This window comes from Pleurodeles waltl, chromosome 1_2, assembly GCF_031143425.1.
Source record: "Pleurodeles waltl isolate 20211129_DDA chromosome 1_2, aPleWal1.hap1.20221129, whole genome shotgun sequence".
Classification (NCBI taxonomy): Eukaryota; Metazoa; Chordata; class Amphibia; order Caudata; family Salamandridae; genus Pleurodeles; species Pleurodeles waltl.
Window position 1 is genome coordinate 128407379 of NC_090437.1, and position 16995 is coordinate 128424373.

The 16995-nt window shown below is 46.3% G+C and overlaps 1 long non-coding RNA gene across 2 annotated transcripts in view; it reads left to right on the forward strand.

The window, feature by feature from the left end:
• Nucleotides 1-6215: 6215 nt before the first annotated feature.
• Nucleotides 6216-16995, forward strand: part of LOC138297647 (uncharacterized) — a 61010-nt gene continuing 50230 nt past the window's right edge. For both annotated transcript variants that reach the window (XR_011204202.1, XR_011204196.1), the window contains exon 1: nt 6216-6393. This is a non-coding gene — a long non-coding RNA (uncharacterized lncRNA). The remainder of the gene's footprint in view (nt 6394-16995) is intronic.

The following is a 16995-nucleotide window of genomic DNA, read 5'->3' on the forward strand; positions in this document are numbered from 1 at the left end:
TTCTGTCATGTTCTTAGTTAGAGCTTTTGTGTTTGCAGTTTTGTAATTCTTTCTACTTAGTTAGGGGTTCCTCTGTTAAAAAAAAAAAAAAAAAAATGATGCCATTGTGGGTGGAGTGGGGCTTGGCTGAGAGTGTACATATTGACTTGCTGTTGGCTACTGCAACACACTGCCAGCCAAACACCAGTCCACACACTCCCATCAGCTGGTGTGATTGTTGTATCAGGCACGTGGGCGTATGTAAGTGATGGGCCCTTGAGTGGCGCTGTCTGTCGATGTGAGTGTTGTAATGTGCTGGGCCCGTGGCTGGCGGTGTGAATGGCATTGTGTGTGTCATGTATGAAAGTTGTGTGAATGGACTGTAAAGCGGTTGGTGCCTTGTCGCGGCTTTACAGCTCACGAGCTGTGAGTCATTGGTTCAGTTTTTTGCCTTTCAGTTACTAACAGTGCATTTCATTTTTGTGAAAGCTCTTGTTAGTAAAATTTGATCCACTGAACCATCACTCACCCTCGTGCCAAATCCAACCAGTATGTGTGGTAAAAATGACAAAACCTGCTCCGCTGTAATCAGGCGTCGCAGCACACCTGTGACACGCTAGGTGCCTCAGGTGGGACCCCGATGATGAAGCATGCCACCAACTTGGTTGGTGGGTAAGGGGTCTTTTTCACATAACCTAACTGTGTTTCTTTTCAAAATGTTAGTGTTTGGCACATCACGGACGTATGTGGGCACATCAAAACGATATATTACAAAACTACCTGTGTTTGGGGGGGAGAGGGCACCTATGTTTTTGGTCCTGTGTGCGGCCTTCATCTAGGGAAACCTACCAAACCCAGACATTTTATAAAACTAGACACCCCAAGGAGTCCAGGGAGGTGTGGCTTGCGTGGATCCCCCAACATTTTCTTACCCAGACTCCTCTGTAAACCTCAATGTGCTTAAAAAAAGCATATTTTCCTGACTTTTCTTCGTAGGATCACCACTCCAGCACAAAATTCCTACTCCCCAGTGTTCCCCTCAGCCTCCCAAGTAAAATGACACCTCACTTATGTGGGTCCCCAAAGCAGAGTCAGTCTAAAGATGTATAAAAGAATATGTCCTTATAAACTTGCTGTGCTATCCCCTCTATCTCTACAAGTTTTGGGCCTTATTCTGTTGCAGGCACCTGGCCCACCCACACAAGTGAGGTATCATTTTTATCGGGAGACTTGGGGGAACGCTGGGTGGAATGAAATTTGTGGCTCCACTCAGATTCCAGAACTTTCTGTCACCGAAATGTGTGGAGAATGTGTTTTTTTAGACAGAATTTGAGGTTTGCAAAGGATTCTGGGTAACATAACCTGGTCCGAGCCACACAAGTCACCCCATCTTGGATTCCCCTAGGTCTCTAGTTTTCAGAAATGCACAGGTTTGGTAGGTTTCCCTAGGTGCCGGCTGAGCTAGAGGCCAAAATCTACAGGTAGGCACTGTTTTCAATGAAAAAATGTGATGTGTCCACGTTGTGCTTTGGGGCGTTTCCTGTCGCGGGCGCTAGGCCTACCCACACAAGTGAGGTATCATTTTTATCGGGAGACGTGGGGGAATGCTGGGTGGAAGGAAATTTGTGGCTCCTCTCAGATTCCAGAACTTTCTGCCACAGAAATGTGAGGAACATGTGTTTTTTTAGCCAAATTTTGAGGTTTGCAAAGGATTCTGGGTAACAGACCCTGGTCCGAGCCACACAAGTCACCCCATCTTGGATTCCCCTAGGTCTCTAGTTTTCAGAAATGCACAGGTTTGGTAGGTTTCCCTAGGTGGCGGCTGAGCTACAGGCCAAAATCTACAGGTAGGCACTTTGCAAAAAACACCTCTGTTTTCCTTCACCAATTCGGCTGTGTCCACGTTGCGCTTTGGGGCGTTTCCTGTCGCGGGCGCTAGGCCTACCCACACAAGTGAGGTATCATTTTTATTGGGAGACGTGGGGGAACGCTGGGTGGAAGGAAATTCGTGGCTCCTCTCAGATTCCAGAACTTTCTGCCACAGAAATGTGAGGAACATGTGTTTTTTTAGCCAAATTTTGAGGTTTGCAAAGGATTCTGGGTAACAGAACCTGGTCCGAGCCACACAAGTCACCCCATCTTGGATTCCCCTAGGTCTCTAGTTTTCAGAAATGCACAGGTTTGGTAGGTTTCCCTAGGTGGCGGCTGAGCTACAAGCCAAAATCTACAGGTAGGCACTTTGCAAAAAACACCTCTGTTTTCCTTCACCAATTTGGCTGTGTCCACGTTGCGCTTTGGGGCGTTTCCTGTCGCGGGCGCTAGGCCTACCCACACAAGTGAGGTATCATTTTTATCGGGAGACGTGGGGGAACGCTGGGTGGAAGGAAATTCGTGGCTCCTCTCAGATTCCAGAACTTTCTGCCACAGAAATGTGAGGAACATGTGTTTTTTTAGCCAAATTTTGAGGTTTGCAAAGGATTCTGGGTAACAGAACCTGGTCCGAGCCACACAAGTCACCCCATCTTGGATTCCCCTAGGTCTCTAGTTTTCAGAAATGCACAGGTTTGGTAGGTTTCCCTAGGTGGCGGCTGAGCTACAAGCCAAAATCTACAGGTAGGCACTTTGCAAAAAACACCTCTGTTTTCCTTCACCAATTTGGCTGTGTCCACGTTGCGCTTTGGGGCGTTTCCTGTCGCGGGCGCTAGGCCTACCCACACAAGTGAGGTATCATTTTTATCGGGAGACGTGGGGGAACGCTGGGTGGAAGGAAATTCGTGGCTCCTCTCAGATTCCAGAACTTTCTGCCACAGAAATGTGAGGAACATGTGTTTTTTTAGCCAAATTTTGAGGTTTGCAAAGGATTCTGGGTAACAGAACCTGGTCCGAGCCACACAAGTCACCCCATCTTATATTCCCCTAGGTCTCTAGTTTTCAGAAATGCACAGGTTTGGTAGGTTTCCCTAGGTGGCGGCTGAGCTACAGGCCAAAATCTACAGGTAGGCACTTTGCAAAAAACACCTCTGTTTTCCTTCACCAATTTGGCTGTGTCCACGTTGCGCTTTGGGGCGTTTCCTGTCGCGGGCGCTAGGCCTACCCACACAAGTGAGGTATCATTTTTATCGGGAGACGTGGGGGAACGCTGGGTGGAAGGAAATTCGTGGCTCCTCTCAGATTCTAGAACTTTCTGCCACAGAAATGTGAGGAACATGTGTATTTTTAGACAAATTTTGAGGTTTGCAAAGGATTCTGGGTAACAGAACCTGGTCCGAGCCACACAAGTCACCCCATCTTGGATTCCCCTAGGTCTCTAGTTTTCAGAAATGCACAGGTTTGGTAGGTTTCCCTAGGTGGCGGCTGAGCTACAGGCCAAAATCTACAGGTAGGCACTTTGCAAAAAACACCTCTGTTTTCCTTCACCAATTTGGCTGTGTCCACGTTGCGCTTTGGGGCGTTTCCTGTCGCGGGCGCTAGGCCTACCCACACAAGTGAGGTATCTTTTTTATCGGGAGACGTGGGGGAACGCTGGGTGGAAGGAAATTCGTGGCTCCTCTCAGATTCCAGAACTTTCTGCCACAGAAATGTGAGGAACATGTGTTTTTTTTGCCAAATTTTGAGGTTTGCAAAGGATTCTGGGTAACAGAACCTGGTCCGAGCCACACAAGTCACCCCATCTTGGATTCCCCTAGGTCTCTAGTTTTCAGAAATGCACAGGTTTGGTAGGTTTCCCTAGGTGGCGGCTGAGCTACAGGCCAAAATCTACAGGTAGGCACTTTGCAAAAAACACCTCTGTTTTCCTTCACCAATTTGGCTGTGTCCACGTTGCGCTTTGGGGCGTTTCCTGTCGCGGGCGCTAGGCCTACCCACACAAGTGAGGTATCATTTTTATCGGGAGGCGTGGGGGAACGCTGGGTGGAAGGAAATTCGTGGCTCCTCTCAGATTCTAGAACTTTCTGCCACAGAAATGTGAGGAACATGTGTATTTTTAGACAAATTTTGAGGTTTGCAAAGGATTCTGGGTAACAGAACCTGGTCCGAGCCACACAAGTCACCCCATCTTGGATTCCCCTAGGTCTCTAGTTTTCAGAAATGCACAGGTTTGGTAGGTTTCCCTAGGTGGCGGCTGAGCTACAGGCCAAAATCTACAGGTAGGCACTTTGCAAAAAACACCTCTGTTTTCCTTCACCAATTTGGCTGTGTCCACGTTGCGCTTTGGGGCGTTTCCTGTCGCGGGCGCTAGGCCTACCCACACAAGTGAGGTATCTTTTTTATCGGGAGACGTGGGGGAACGCTGGGTGGATGGAAATTCGTGGCTCCTCTCAGATTCCAGAACTTTCTGCCACAGAAATGCGAGGAACATGTGTTTTTTTTGCCAAATTTTGAGGTTTGCAAAGGATTCTGGGTAACAGAACCTGGTCCGAGCCACACAAGTCACCCCATCTTGGATTCCCCTAGGTCTCTAGTTTTCAGAAATGCACAGGTTTGGTAGGTTTCCCTAGGTGGCGGCTGAGCTACAGGCCAAAATCTACAGGTAGGCACTTTGCAAAAAACACCTCTGTTTTCCTTCACCAATTTGGCTGTGTCCACGTTGCGCTTTGGGGCGTTTCCTGTCGCGGGCACTAGGCCTACCCACACAAGTGAGGTATCATTTTTATCGGGAGACGTGGGGGAACGCTGGGTGGAAGGAAATTCGTGGCTCCTCTCAGATTCCAGAACTTTCTGCCACAGAAATGTGAGGAACGTGTTTTTTTAGCCAAATTTTGAGGTTTGCAAAGGATTCTGGGTAACAGAACCTGGTCCGAGCCACACAAGTCACTCCATCTTGGATTCCCCTAGGTCTCTAGTTTTCAGAAATGCACAGGTTTGGTAGGTTTCCCTAGGTGGCGGCTGAGCTACAGGCCAAAATCTACAGGTAGGCACTTTGCAAAAAACACCTCTGTTTTCTGTGATGTGTCCACGTTGTGTTTTGGGGCATATCCTGTCGCGGGCGCTAGGCCTACCCACACAAGTGAGGTATCATTTTTATCGGGAGACTTGGGGGAACATAGAATAGCAAAACAAGTGTTTTTGCCCCTTGTCTTTCTCTAAATTTTTTCCTTCCAAATGTAAGACAGTGTGTAAAAAAGACGTCTATTTGAGAAATGCCCTGTAATTCACATGCTAGTATGGGCACCCCGGAATTCAGAGATGTGCAAATAACCACTGCTTCTCAACACCTTATCTTGTGCCGATTTTGGAAATACAAAGGTTTTCTTGATAGCTATTTTTTACTCTTTATATTTCAGCAAATTAATTGCTGTATACCCGGCATAGATTGAAAACCCACTGCAGGGTGCAGGTCATTTATTGGCTCTGGGTACCTAGAGTTCTTGATGAACCTATAAGCCCTATATATCCCTGCAACCAGAAGAGTCCAGCAGACGTAACGGTATATTGCTTTCGAAAATCTGACATTGCTGGGAAAAGTTACAGAGTAAAACGTAGAGAAAAATTGATGTTTTTTTCACCTCAATTTCAATATTTTTCTTTTTCAGTTGTTATTTTCTGTAGGAAACCCTTGTAGGATCTACACAAATGACCCCTTGCTGAATTCAGATTTTTGTCTACTTTTCAAAAATGTTGCGGTTTCTGGGATCCAGCGTTGGTTTCATGCCCATTTCTGTCACTGACTGGAAGGAGGCTGAAAGCACAAAAAATTGTAAAAATGGGGTATGTCCCAGTAAAATGCCAAAATTGTGTTGAAAAATTGGGTTTTCTGATTCAAGTCTGCCTGTTCCTGAAAGCTGGGAAGCTGGTGATTTTATCACTGCAAACCCTTTGTTGATGCCCTTTTCAGGGAAAAAACCACAAGCCTTCTTCTGCAGCCCATTTTTCCAATTTTTTTGAAAAAAACGAAATTTTCACTGTTTTTTGGCTAATTTCTTGGCCTCCTTCTGGGGAACCCACAAAGTCTGGGTACCTCTAGAATCCCTAGGATGTTGGAAAAAAAGGACGCAAATTTGGCGTGGGTAGCTTATGTGAACAAAAAGTTATGAGGGCCTAAGCGCGAACTGCTCCAAATAGCCAAAAAAAGGCTCGGCACAGGAGGGGGAAAAGGCCTGGCAGCGAAGGGGTTAATAACATACACAGTCCAGCAGAAATTGGTCATCGGAATTAATTAGAAGGCGCGTGTTGACAAATGAGTAACGCAGAGCGACTTCAAGCAAAGTCACATGAAGCAGACAAAACGAGTTGGAATGTATAAGAGGCGTGGAACTGGTGGCGTAGTCCCACCTCGTTCCAACCTACGAGGTGGAATGAGGAAGTGATGTTTCAGTTTCGTTTTTTTTTTTCTCCCCAATTGCTCTCGAGCACGGAGGGATCTTTGAAGGAGAAAGCCCGGGCACCTGAAGCAGGAAACACGACCGTTTCTACGTGGTACGTCTGGAAAACTTAATTACTTTATGGGGACGTTGCGTACTCGCGGTGAGATAATTCAAAGACGCATTTTAATGCTATAGAGGCGTATAGGAACAGTTTTTTGGAGGAGGACTGTGGTGTAAATAGGTAACTCAGCGTTAATTTGCACCCATATGCAATGAATTTATGACAGAAATGTATTTATTGCAAAACAGGCATTGTTTAACAATTGTTTCTTTGACAAAATGCTATGAAAAAATGCTGGGAAAAAGCCTTTGAATTAATCTCCGTATGTTGCCAAAATAAATGCCGATACAGGTGATATATCTGACCTGGAAATGATACTCGAGATTTAATTGATGGGTTTAGTCCAACTTCTTTAAAGTGTAATCAAAATGATATTTATCATCGCATGATATTTACCATGTTTAGGAATGTTCCATCTTTCTTGGCATGTTACCCCCATTTTTGCCTGTCTGTCAATATGTTTTTGCCTGTTACACTGGGATCCTGCTGGTCAGGACCCCAATGCTCATAGTTTACGACCTAATGTGTGGGTTGTGTATAGTATTTGACTGTGTCACTGAGGCTCTGCTAATCAGAACCTCAGTGCTTGTGCTCTCTCTGCTTTTAAATTTGTCACCTTAGGCTAGTGACTTCATTTACCAATTTCAATTGGCACACTGGACCCCCCCTTATAAGTCCCTAGTGTATGGTACCTAGGTACCCAGGGCATTGGGGTTCCAGGAGATCCCTATGGGCTGCAGCATTTCTTTTGCCACCCATAAGGAGCTCAGACAAACCCTTCCACAGGCCTGCCATTGCAGCCTGCGTGAAATAGTGCACACGATTTCACAGCCATTTTTACCACACTTAAGTAACTTATAAGTCACGTATATGTCTAACCTTCACTTGCTGAAGGTTAGGTGCAAACTTATTAAGTGTGAGGGCACCCTTGCATTAGCAAAGGTTCCCCCACATAGTTCAGGGCCATTTCCCGGGACATTGTGAGTGCGGGGATGCCATTACACGCATGCACTACATATAGGTCAATACCTATATGTAGCTTCACAATAGTAACTCCGAATATGGCCATGTAAGGTGTCTAAGATCACGGAATTGTCCCCCATTCCAAATCTGGTATTGGGGAGCCAATTCCATGCATCCTGGAGGCTCCACTATGGACCGCCAGTACAGCCAAACCAGGTCTCTGAGGCTTGCACTGAAGCTACAGCTGCTGCCACCTCACAGACAGGGTTCTGCCCTCCTGGGTTCTGAGCAGCTCAGTCCTAGGAAGGCAGAACAAAGCATTTCCTTTGGGAGCAGGGTGTTACACCCTCTCCCTTTGGAAATAGGTGTTACAGGCTGGGGAGGGGTAGCCTCCCCCAGCCTCTGGAAATGCTTTGAAGGACACAGATGGTGCCCTCCTTGCATAAGCCAGTCTACACTGGTTCAGGGACCCCTTGTCCCCTGCTCTGGCGCAAAACTGGACAAAGGAAAGGGGAGTGACCACTCCCCTGTCCATCCCCACCCTAGGGGTGGTACCCAGAGCTCCTCCCAGGCTTCAGCCATCTTTCTTGCTTTTCATGGTGTGGGGGCACTCTGGAGGCCTCCGAGTGGCCAGTGCCACCAGGTGACGTCAGAGACCCCTCCTGATAGGTCCTTACCTGATAAGGTAGCCAGTCCCCCTCTCACGGCTATTTAGGGTCTCTACTGTGGGTTCTCTTCAGATTCTCATTGCAAGTTTACAGCAGGAATCCTCTGCAGCTCCTACTTCATCCTCTGACCTCGGATCAACCGCAGCCTGCTCCATGAACCGCTGTAACAGCAACAAAGTATGCACAAGGGATGCTTTTCCTCTGCAACTTCAGCTCCAGCCAGCAACTGCAACAATTTCTATGGTGTGCACGCTCTGAGGACTCCCTGTCTTCACCCTGCACCAGAAGGACCAAAGAAATCTCCTGTGGGGTGACGGAGTCACTCTCCTGCTCAGGCAGGCACCTTCTAAGTCGACGACCGGTTGTCGTGGACTCCTCTCATGGCTACGAGTGTGCTCCTTGGAACACAGAGGGTGGGCCCCATCGACACAGACTGTCCTGAGGTACTGCTGTCCCAATTTCGAGGAGGTAAGACCTTGCCTTCACCCAGAACGACAGTACCCCTGAGCACCGGGTCTTCTTCACATCCTGAGGCCTCTGTGCACTATTTGCAAAATTCCTCCAAGCACCACCTGGCCCAGGTCCCCAGCACCCTATCCTGCGATGCTCAACTCGCTGAGTTGTTCTCCGGCGGTGTGGACCTTCCTTTCTAGTGCTTCACTCACTGCATTTTGCATCTCCTTTGTCCCAGTGTCCTGGGACTCCTGTGGGTGCTATCTGTTGCTCTGAGGGCTCTCTGAAGTGCTGAGAGCCCCCTATTCCTCCTCACACAGAGTTGAGGCCCCCAGGTCCCTCCTTGGTCCAGATAGCACCTAGTTGACGCAAAACGGACTTTGCCAGAACCAAGGCTTGTTGGAGGAATCCAGCACCAAAATTCGCCTGCATCCAACTTCACGACTCGGGACATCCTTTGCATTATGCAGGAACCCACTGACCACTTCCTTGGGTGCATTTCTGCAGTCTGTCCAACTGGGGACTCTTCTTTTGCACCCTCTTCTAGGTTGGCAGGGGCTCATGTCCTTCCTGGAACTTCTTTCGACTTTTGGACTTGGTCTACTTCCTTTGTAGGTCTTCTTGTCCAGGAATCCACCATTTGTTGTTTGCAGACTTGGTTGGTTCTTGCAATAATTCTAATCATGAGGTGTAGTGTGTCCTAAGGAAACTTGCAGTACTTAACTCCTGCTTTTCTGGGCTCTGGTAATTTACTTACCTTCACTGTATTCTTACTCTCCCAGCGATTCTGCACATACTACACTTGTCTAGGGGGGAATTTGTGATTCACATTCCATTTTCTTAGTATATGGTTTGTGTTGCACCTAGACCTATTCTCTCTCATCGCATTCTATAGCATTTCCTATTGTTTGCACTATCCTATGTCTAATTACTTGCCTTATTTTGGTGTCTAGTGTATATATTGTGTATAATACTTACCTCCAGAAGGAGTATTGCCTCTAAGATATTTTTGGTACTGTGTCACCCAAATAAACTACCTTTATTTTTGGTAACACTGAGTATTGTCTTTACTTGTGTATAAGTACTTTGTAACTATAAGTGGTATTGCAGGAGCTTTGCATGTCTCCTAGTTCAGCCTAAGCTGCCTTTTTCAGCCTAAGCTGCTAGAACACTACTTCATTTCACTAATAAGGGATAACTGGACCTCGTGTAAGGTGAAAGTGCCTAAGGTGGTACCCACTACAAACCAGGCCAGCCTCCTAAACCATAGCTGCCAAGTTTCCAGTTTCCAGTTTGCATATGCGTAACATTTCCAAGTTTGTGGAGTGTTTATGTGTGGAATTTCAAGTCTTAGGTGTGACACCTTCAGTGACATTTTATCATGAGTGAAACAAGGCAATTAATCCTAATAAAGAGATTATTTTCTGTAAGTACACTATTTTGAATTATAATGGTGTCTATAAAGGGGTTGCAACAGCCTGAATCATTTGATTAGTCCATTGCGGGTGGATAACAGCAGGCGGGGCCCACATGTGGGCCTGCTAGCATTAGTGTGAGGTGGCCCCTCCCATTACGTGGATGGGGAGCTCTGGTGTTCGGCAAGAGATAGCGCGTCCTGTGTACTGCAGAGTGGTTTTCATGCGGTTCTTGCTTTTGACTGAGGCCGAATTGGGCCAGGTCAGCAGCGGAAGGCAGCAGAAGATAAGGCCTGCAGTACAAGAGAGGTGTGAGGTGTTGTGGCCAACCATGGTGATAGTGCGAGCACAGCAGGCAGTAGGACAGCAGGTGGCTTGCGGGCTCCTATGCTGAAGGGCCTCTTCCTTTCCCTCGAGGTAAGCGTCTATTACCGCAAGGAGTTGCTGTGGTTGGTTGCCGTCGCGTGGGAAGTTGGAGGGTATAGAGGCTCTGCTGAAGGCCAGAAGCAAGGAGGAAACTTACTGTGAAATCCCCCATGAACCTATCGACACAGAAGGGAAAGAGATGGGTGGGGAAAGTACGCTCAGCAGTATCCCGCAAGGCCACAGAGAAAGTGTCATTAAGAGACTGTAGTATCCTGACAGGTTTTTCATCGCATACCTCTGGGACAAACATGCAGGCGGTCCAGTTGTTGCAGGCCCATTCAACTGTTGCCGTGGGGCACTCTTCACAAGGAGTCCAGCCAAGGGTGGATCAAGCAGGACTATATAATAATGAATCTCAGCTAAGCTGTGGAAGTATGATGGTAGACCAAGTCCTGGTTCCCCCTCATGCAAGACAAAAGGATGATGGACGGAGTGCTGAATAATGCAAACACTCACCCCCAGTCACAGATCTGGGTTTAATCCTTTGTTCTTTTGCTCACCATGCAACCCCAGTTTGGACCCAGCCATATGCAAATCAGTCTTGACCGCGTCCCTCATGGGAACAGTCCAGCCCGAACTGCCAAGCCAGGTCCTCACTGGACTGGAAACAAGCATCCTGGGACCGGTTTCAGGGTTTCACCCTTCATCAGCCAGGCTAGCTTAAATCCAGTGGCACAGTGAGCAAGGGACCCACATCTGGGCATACCCTTCCCACTTGGGGCAACTTCAGCAACACAAAAGGATGATGGACGGAGTGCTGAACAAGCAAGGCCCTGCGACAAGCACTAAAGAGTACTCTTTATTTCAGAGGATAACTAGTGGTTTGGGGGATAAGGGTAAATACTGCAAAGTTCAGAGTGGTGTTGAGACGGCGGATCTGAATGTGACCTTCAGTGATAGGCTAGAGAAGAATGCTAGACCTGGGTCTCTCACTGCGGGTTCCGCTTCACCTCCACGCTCAGCAGATTTGGGGACAGAGCAGTGGCAGTCAATGGTTGGCGCTAATGATTTAGGATGTAATATGCTGCCTTCTGAAGACCTGCAACCAGAAGTCCAGGACAGCGTCAGCAATGTTTGCAAAACCATAAAGTTGCATTTGTCAATATAAACAGAGTTAACTGAATCAATACAAGTATTGGTGGAGATGATCTTGTCTGAAATTAGAGACTTATGTCAACATCAAGACAAGAAATTGAAAAATTACAGCAAAGGTTGTCTAGAATTGAGCAGAAATTCACGATACTTGAGCAATTGACAAAAAGGATTCAGGAAGCAGAGCAGAGAATTTCAGACATAAAGGATAAAATGAGCTCTCTCAATCAGCAAGTTCGGGGGGAGCATAAGAGGGTGTGCTATCTAGAGAACAAAGTTGAAGAAATGGAGAATCACTCAAGGCGTTCTAACCTTCGGTTCACTGGAATTCCTGAAGGGAGTGAGTCACAAGGTTTGGGACATAGTTTAACTCAGCTAATTGACTCTCTTATTAGAGAACATATTTTGTTGGATGCACATGTGGATTTGACAATTATGAGGGTGTGTAGAGCCCCAGCAGTTCAATCAACGAACATGAAGTTTCCTCAGCCTATTTCAGTGAATGTTTCAGATTATCGGATCAAAGAGCAGATTCTGAAAGTGGCATTGAATAAAAAATCATTTCCATTAATGGACAGTACCCATATGAGAGTATTTTCAGACCATACGGCATCCGCAGCTCGACTCAGAAGGACGTTTGTGGATCTGGTTAAAGAATTCAAACTATGAGTGGTACAAGCTTCATTGTTTCAGGAGTCAAAACTCAAAGTACTTGCTGAGGGTCGATTCCATGTGTTTCAAGCAGTAGAAGAAGCCCAAGCTTTCCTTACAAAAATGACAATCTTGAAAGGACTCAGTTTTAATAAGATGATGGCAAGTAAATCGTAGAAATATTTGTGTGAAACATTTGTTTGCAGGTTGCAAAGCTCAGAAGGCCCTTGGCGATGATGGGTTGTAGGAGTGTTTTCGATTTAGCAACTGTCCTCGTATAATTAGTGTAATTCATTGTAAGGGGAATCTCAACACGAAGGCAGGGTGCAATGTTAGGGCACCCTTTCAGGAGTAGGAGCTTTGGGGGCGGGGACAGTGGGGTACCCCCAGTATCAGGGGCAGGGGAGGGATTGGGGATGGAGTTGGGGGTGTTTCTTGAAATTCAAAATGGTAGGGTTAGAACCAAGTGTGACCAGTGGCACGGTGTCCTAGCATATGATGTGAAATTTGATAATCAAGAAAACCAGCAAGGCAATAAGAGTAGGATAGTAGGTCATGTAGTTTATATTTGTTTTAATTAGGTTGAAATGCAATATACAAAGATTTTGTCATGTTATGTGAGTGGGTTGGGGAATAAGTAAAAAAACGGATGCTTTGCTGCAATGGCTTCTGTCTTATCAGCCAGATGCTATATATCTTCAGGAGCTCCATCTGGAAAGCAATACCCTGAAAAGGCGTTTCCTAGGGAGATATTAGCATATGTATTTTTCTTTGGCAGGGGCTGCAGTGAAGGGCGTAGCAAAATTATTCGCCGAGTCCCTAGCATGCAAAATAAGAGGTTCGTAGGGACATGCAGGGGAGATGGATTTGGGTGGAAGTAATAATTCAGGGGGTGAAAGTAAATTTTGTGAACTACTGTGGACCTGTGTCTGATGATAATCAATCACTGATGCAAATTCATGATTTAGCTCTGGATGCGGAAGGTTTGATAGTGCTGGGAGGTGATTTCAATTTTATACAGGACTTGAAAAGGGATTTATTTAATTTAGGCAAAAACAGTGTTGGAAGCTGGCACGTTGTTGCAGCATCTCCCTCCCCCCCCCCCACACACACGTTTTGCCTGGTTTATTGATGCAACTTAGACTGGAATGCACTGGGATCCTGTTAACCAGGTTCCCAGCACCAGTGTCCTTTCCCTAAAAATTGTAAAGGTAATTGGCAACACCTTTAGCTGCCATTATAAGTCCCTAATAAATGGTGCTGCAGTACCAAGGGCATGGGGTACCAAGGGTAGGCCCCAGAGGGCAGCAGCACTGATTGTGCCACCCTCTAGGGCCATACATCCAGATTCATCAAGCACTGCCATGGCAGGATGAGTGCCCTGATGTAATCCTAAAATGCAAACTCGACATGGCACACTGCCTGTGTGCCCTGTCTACTACACACAGCATGCAGTATAGGTAAGACACCCCTCTAGCAGGCCTTCCAGCCCTAAGGCAGGGTGCACCATACTGTATGTGAGGGCATAGCTGCATGAGCAATATGCCCCCACTGTGACCTTGCCCAACCTGGGACATAGTGAGTGAACAGAGCAGCCATTTTAAATACATGTGCCGTACACTGGTCAGTATGAGTTTCACAGCTGCATGATGGCCACTCGGAACACTTGGTTGTTTGGAATCAAACAACTCAAAATGATAAATTCAAACTGGTACCGGTGTTGGATTCATTATAAAATGTACGCAGGAGTCCCCTTAGAGGTGCCCCCTGCAAAAACTAACTACCCGGGCATGGTTGCTGGTCAGTCACATCCAACCTGCCACCTCCAGACACAAGTCTGAACCCCCGGGGTGAGAGCTCCTGCTCTGTGGGATTCAGAACAAAGCCCTTCCTGGGTGGAGGTGCTAACACCCCCTCCCCACGGAATATGGACTGTCCTGCTGGTGAGCTTCAAATGGCTTACTGCCGTTGAAACCCGACCCCCCCCCCCCAGGCCTGCTACTAGCAGCAGATGGCTGCCCCTGTTTTAAACCCCCACTTTTGGTGGGAGCAACAGCGGGAAACTCAAAGAAAGGACAGGAGGAGTGGTCCTACCTAGCATGTACCACTACTAAGGTGTTGTATGCACAGTGGACTCTCTGGCTATTTTCCTTCCATTCAAGATGGAGGAAAATGAAATGATCAGGTGTAGGGAAGTGACCGCCGCCCACAGGAAGTTGTCACTTAGTGGGTGTAGCCACCCTAAGGTAGATGACCCATTGGTCACTACCAGGTTCCTCCTAAAATGTCCACTAAATACAGTGGGCATTTTAGTCCACTAGGCTTTGTAAATTGCCAGAGAACTCCCTCCAGAGTGGAGGTACCACTCTAAATCCATAAGGAACCAACAAGCCAATGAGGTCCACTTCACTGACCGGTCACTAACTCCGGAACCAGACACCGCAGCCAGACCAAGCTCCAGACTGCGAGGACAAACCCTGGCAGTGTGCCAGGGTTGATGGCACTGCGTCCTCTAGCAGCTGAACTGTACCAGTACTCTGGGTATTGGTCGCCTGATTTTGGGCACCAAGAAAAACAGCCCACCTGGGACTATAAAAAGACTAGGAGGAAGCCCCGGTCGAGGGACTTCTAAAACAACTCTGATATCCCACCAGAGTGCCCCCATTGAACCGACTTACCTCCTGCTTGTGAGTGCACCCTTGCGCATAGCTCGTAGTTCATCAACTTGCTCTGCACCCGGCCGCTCTGTGCCCTGCACTGAGGATCCAGCTGTGTTCTAAGGGCCCCTTACGACATTGACACTACAAGGGGACCCCTAGGATTCATCTTTAAACATACCTGTGCAGTGATTTTCCAAGTTGCCCCCCGCAGTGGCCCAGCACCAGCTTCAGAGACCTTTCCTCACTACTCCAGCCGGAACCGGGAGTCGTCCAAACTTCTCCAGCTGGCACAGTGTGCCCACTAATGGCCACGACCAACCTGCAAAAGAAGAACTTGGTAAACCAACTGTATGACTTTATATGTATTTTTAAAGGTGATCCTCTATTGATTCCTATGGTGCGTAATTACGCACTAAAACACACATTTTAATAAACTTTTAAAAAATCATATCTCGAAAAGTATTTGACCAATTCTGATGATCTTGGTCTTTAAAAATACATAAAAATATGAAGTATGTTTATAAATTGGTCTTGTGTTATTCCTCTGAGTCTGTGAGTTGCAAGATTGATGCTGTGAGTACAACAAATGATTTGCACTTTTCCAAGATTGGCCTAACTGCTTGACCAAGCTACCTTAAAAATTAGAGGATTAGATGATCTAGTTTTAACCCATATAAACCAGCATGCAGTTGCTTGAACCCCCTGCACAGTGTACCTAGCTTTGCATACTACATAGAGGGCCAGCCTCGTACATTTGCTGATACCACTTGGCCATTTTTGTGAGCACACGGATAACTCTCCAAATTTCCTTTAGCTAAAGTGTTTTTGATTTTCAGTTGGCTAAACAGTTTTTGCAAATTTTTTAAATAATTGTTAGGGCCCTGATTAGGTCCCTACAACTTTAGCAAAAGTTTTAAAAGTCTTTATTTGAGTTGAGTTGGTTTATACAAAAAGTGGATTCCAAATTCTTAAAAAGGTCCCAACTTTAGTAAAATAGAAATGACAGATGCAGAGATCCAGAACCAGGACCTTGACCTGGCTCCTGACAAGGCATATAGTTATGACCAGCTAAGGAAGCTCAGCAGACTGTACCAAATTTGCACTGGTAAAAGCCCCAGTGCAGGTAAGCTTAGGCTTTTAGTGGCCCAGTATGAAAAAGATAACCCCACAGAAAAGATAGATGATGATGCACTCCTCCCCCCGTCACCCACCCGCCAAGAAAGAGATGATATCCAGAAATGGTTCATTGCCTTTGAAAGAGTCTGCATTGGGAGGGACATCCAAAAGAAGCACTGGGCACTCTGTTATGAGAATTATTCTCAGAAAAGTGCAGGGATATGCTCCTGACACTGAGTGAAACAGATGCTAAATCCTATGACCTCATGAAAGGTGCGCTGATTGAGGGCTTTGGATTTACCACTGAGGAATACTGCATAAAATCAGGGGGACTCAAAATTCCAAGAGTCTGTCCTGGGTAGAATTTGTGAACTTCTCAGTAAAAATGCTAGGTGGTTGGTTAGAAGGCAACAAGATACAGGATTATGAAGAATTTACAATTTGAAGATGAAAGAACACCTTTTGAGTAACTGTGTCCATGACAGGTTGCACCAGTACCTAGTAGATTTGGGGCCAGTCAGTTGCAGTCTTATTTTGAAACACTTGATTTACGTCAGCTTCCCCTGAATTGTAAAAGTTTTCTCCAGAAAATCAAGCAGGCAATGCATGTAAAAAAAAAAAATACTGAATGTAAAAGCCACAGGAATTGACTGAGCTCCGACCGAAGTGTATCAAATATTTATTACAGAGCTCCTCCCATTTTTGACAAGGCTGTTCAACCAAACTAAAGAAGGATTAGAGGACCCTAACTCTTTCAAAGAATCAGTTATAGTGAGCTTTCTGAAAAAAGATAAGAGTTTCAGGTGCTAACTCATATTGCCCTCTTAGCCCGTTAAATGTAGATTATATATTGTTAATGAAAATATGGGCTGAACAAGTGACGCTCAAGCTGTTATCCATCAAGAACAGTGTGTTTTTTTTGCCTCAAAGAACAATAGCAGCCAATACTCAGTTTTTAGTGAGAGCTATAAACTACTTCTCAAATAATAAGCAGAAAGCGGGCTTTTTAATGTTAAAAGCTGAAAAAGCTTTTGATTTGGTGAACTGGCAGGCTTGTTTTTTTTATTTTAGATAGGTTTGGATTGACGGCACCGTTCCCTGAAATGTTGAATAATTTATACCTCGATGCAGAGGCAAAGGTAATTGTGA